A 3917-nucleotide genomic window follows, 5' to 3' on the forward strand; every position below is an offset into this window, starting at 1 on the left:
ACAAAACAATTGCGAAACTGAACGAACTGGAATATGAAGTTTTGCAGCATCCACCATATTCACCGGATCTCTCGCCGACCGATTTTCATTTTTTCAAGCATTTAGAGCTGTTTTTAAGAGGCAAACACCATGAAAATGAAGACAGTCTAAAAAACTCGATATCAGAGTTTATTAATTCTAAAGACCAAAATTTTTTTAAGACAGGCATCTACGCTTTAAAATCTCGTTGGGAGAAGTGTATTGAAGCGAATGGAGCATACTTTGATTGAATAAACAGCTTTTGAAGAAAGATATACAGTTTTATACAATCACTTAAGAATCCGACATTTCATATGCACCAACCTAATAATATAGCAGTTGAATTATTTAACAAATTGACCAAAAGAACCGTCAGATTCAAACTTGCGTTATTCTCGAAACATTGTTGCTTCCTTTTCTCTCCAAAATGCTGGTCACATATTTTTTTCATTTTGATACAACCCTCTCTCTCTCTCTATCTCTCTCTTTCCCTCTCTCTTTCTCTAGTCCGCACAAGAGTAATTCATGTAATTTAACGTGACGTGATCTCGCGATTTTTAATCCCGCGCATCCCTTTCTGATTTTCGCGTGTAGCCCATTCGCACACGCGAGAAATCGAATAGGAAACCCGCAACAATGAGATTGCGAAAAATAATAATGGACGAGTGTCGATATGTGTGTCGCGTTATTCGCGATCATAGAGACGTCCGCAGTATCTCGTTGTTCTTTGCTTGCTTCGCGATTACCGCTCGGGGCCGATTTAACGAACAATATCCGTGTGTACCGCGGTTAATCGAAATCGAAACGGCGGATTGCGTCCCATTGTCGTTCGCGAGCAAGCGAACGAACGAGCCAGGGAGCGAGCGGGACGGAATCTAGTTAAAAAAGCGTATTTCGATGTAAATTCTGCGGCACGGTCTATGTATAAGCGTAAAACCAGGCGCGCATAAAACTTTCCGCCCGAAACGGGGCCGCCGTTCTCGTGGCTGCAACTTTTAGACCGCTTTTTTCCGCGCTGTTTACGAAACGACCGTTGGCTTAAACAGCTGCCTGCTCGAACTGATCTCAAGTCCCGGAACACGTCCGAAACTGCTTCTTGCCGTATACGAATCCGCCGCCTCCGTTAACTGCCCGTTGCCCGGTTAATAATCCAGCCTTGGACCTCCTTTTCTTTTTTAGCCATACTGCTTTCAGCAGTAATTATTCCCACATGCGTATGTCCCTCGAAGATATAATTTACAAGCGCAAAATATTTGAAAATTCCCGAATTCATTTTAACAGTTAATTTTAATAATCAATTAATTCCTATTTATTATTCCCAAATTTCTGTTAATTTTTGACAGCAATTAATATTAATATAACTTAATATTGATATAAATATTTAATATTAATTAATTAATTTGTATGTGTGTGTGTGCGTGCGCGCGTGCGCCTGTGTGTAACGTTTGACGAACTCGCGGGTGAATTTTTCACGGAGAGAAATTCGTGTACATCGCGAGAAACGATTAGTTTGATACTCAACCAGCCGCTTCTGCGAGTATCTAATGTCACGCGCAAGCGAAGAGGATGACGAGGTCTCACGTTATAAACGGCTTCAAGAAATGATACACGCGAGGATGGGACGCGGGGCGCCTTACATAATATCAACGATTCCTCTCAGATGGTTTAAAAATCGAGCGAATCAAGTCAATGGGCCACGAAGGCTCCTATCGATTTCCGAAAAACTACTAAACGCGCGGCGGGACGCCGTGTCCCTCAAGCCCCGCCGACGAAGACGATCTCGGGACGAACAGCCGCCGGTGCGCCGGCCTCGAAATCCGAGACTCCGAGTTTCAAAAGTTAAACCATAGACCCCCTCCGACACCTTCGCCGTTTTCGGAAGAAAGCGAAGAGCGTCGTTCACAACCCTCGTTCATCTCGCTCGCGATCTTCCCACGAATCTCACGATCCCGATCGATCTCGGCACGCAGCGATTCTCGATCTTCGCGGACCTCCTCGCGCGATCCGATTGATGATGCGCGGCGTGGTAAAATTAGCATCTGACGAGAGGACATCTCGCAGAGACAGAGATGCATCGAGAGAACGGTCTCGTCGAGGTCCCACGAGGCTTGTTATCGTAAATCCCCGACGTCGCGAAGATCGCGACCTTCGACATCGCGGGCATTTCGGGGACTTCGGTCATCGACGGAAAGAGGGAGAGAGAGAGAGAGAGAGAGAGCGAAACCGCGACTCCGTCGATCTCTCGAACCTCACGAAAATCACCGCCATCGGTCCCCCCCTCCTTCCCTCCCCTGCGCCGAAAGGGGATCGACTGACCACCCCCCGACGAGCACGTCGGACCTCCAGGCGTCACTTACCACATATCTTCCTCGGCGGCGAAGCACGACGGATTGCGTTGCGTATCACGCGAGCCGCCGGGCGTATCCGCTCGTCATATCCTCGTTCTCACGCACTCGCGACCTCGCGATCGCTCGCTCACTGTTGCCGCCCCGCTGCTACTGCCGAGAGTCGCCCTTTTCCTTCCGCGTTCCCGCGTCACTCTCTTGCTCCGCCTAATGATCTTCCCGATGCGCCGGCCCCGGCGGTGATCCGACTCTCCACTCCCGTGGATTACGCAGGGCGCTACGCACCCTCTTCGCCCGCAGGAGCAGCGATCTCGCGAGCGGACGGTGTCGTCGCGACCAAGTCGAGGGTGCAGCACCCTTCTCTCTCTAGCTCTCCCTCTCTCTCTCTCGTCGGCCCTTCTCTCCGCGAAGCGTGTCCGCGCGACGTGTGTGCGTATCTCTCGCGCCTTCCTCGTGGCCTCCCTGTGTCGCGTACCCGCTTCCTGGAGCACACAGCACGAGAGCATTCACTACTACGAACCACCACCACCAGGCACCGGTACACAACTACGACGGAAGACGTGGGGAAAACCGAGCGCGGGCGCGCGCACCACCGTCACCACACGTTCCGCCACCTCCACCACTCCTTTTCGCTCCTTCTGTCTAATTCTCGCGCACTCTCTCTCTGTCCCTCCTGTTCTCTCTCTCTCCTTCTCTCTCTTTCTCACTCTCTCTCGATCGGCTCTTTCCGTTCCTCTCGCGATCGTTCTATATTTCTGCCTCTCTTTCCCTCCTTCTATCTCGATCCCTCGTTCAGTCGACGTGGCCTCTCTCGCGCCTCGTGTAAACTTATAAATAGATATCTAGGTGCGTTCTATTATATATATATAAATATATATATATATATATGTATATATGTGTATATATATGCGCGCGCGCATCACACGCGTGCGACGCGAGAGGGAGAGAGAAGGCGAACGTGAGCGCGCGACATCGTTCCGTGAAGAAGAGACCGATCCCGCGTGTGTACGGTGCTTTCTCTACATATACGGCGACCCCGAGAAACGCGCACCCTCCTCTTCCTCTTCCGCCTCCTTCTCTTCGGAGTATCGGACTTCGCGCTCGAGAATCCCCAAGAGACGATCGTCGCGGAGATTCCCGGCAACGGAACTATCGCCCGGCACGTTCGACTTCCGGCGTGAGGGTGACGGAGGGTTGCTAACGCGACGGCGACGACATCGAAGAGACGGCGGTGGCGACGGCTGCGACGACGACGGCGTTTACATCGTCGGCTGCGATCAATCGGACTTTCTTCCCTTCTTCCCTCGCGACCGCCGCGACGACGGAGAAACGTTCTTCGCCCTTTCGAGTCTTCTTCTCTCTTCGGGTCGAGTCCCTCCCGGCTCCCTCCCTCGCTGCCCTCCTTGACCACCCTCCTCGCCTCCCTTCGGGACCAAGCAACCCCGATGTCACTGCACCGCTCTCTGTCTCGCTCGGCCGCCCGCACGGCCAGTGCTCCCTTTTCCTATATATACACGCATTCCACCGCGTTGGTCTCGCCCCGCATACGTTCCC

The 3917-nt window shown here is 51.6% G+C and overlaps 1 protein-coding gene across 5 annotated transcripts in view; it reads right to left on the reverse strand.

Annotated features, from left to right (window-relative positions):
- The window catches only part of LOC106749620 (muscle calcium channel subunit alpha-1), a 104509-nt gene extending 101592 nt beyond the window's left edge, over positions 1-2917 (reverse strand). For 3 of the 5 annotated variants that reach the window (XM_014629270.1, XM_014629268.1, XM_014629269.1), the window contains exon 1: positions 2376-2917. The gene's annotated coding sequence lies outside the window, so the exon portion shown is untranslated. The remainder of the gene's footprint in view (positions 1-2375) is intronic. The other 2 variants (XM_014629273.1, XM_014629272.1) reach the window with 2 other exon arrangements.
- Between the last annotated feature and the right edge of the window lie 1000 nt (positions 2918-3917).

Source organism: Dinoponera quadriceps, unplaced genomic scaffold (genome assembly GCF_001313825.1).
Source record: "Dinoponera quadriceps isolate SergipeBrazil2010 unplaced genomic scaffold, ASM131382v1 scaffold3595, whole genome shotgun sequence".
Lineage (NCBI taxonomy): Eukaryota > Metazoa > Arthropoda > Insecta > Hymenoptera > Formicidae > Dinoponera > Dinoponera quadriceps.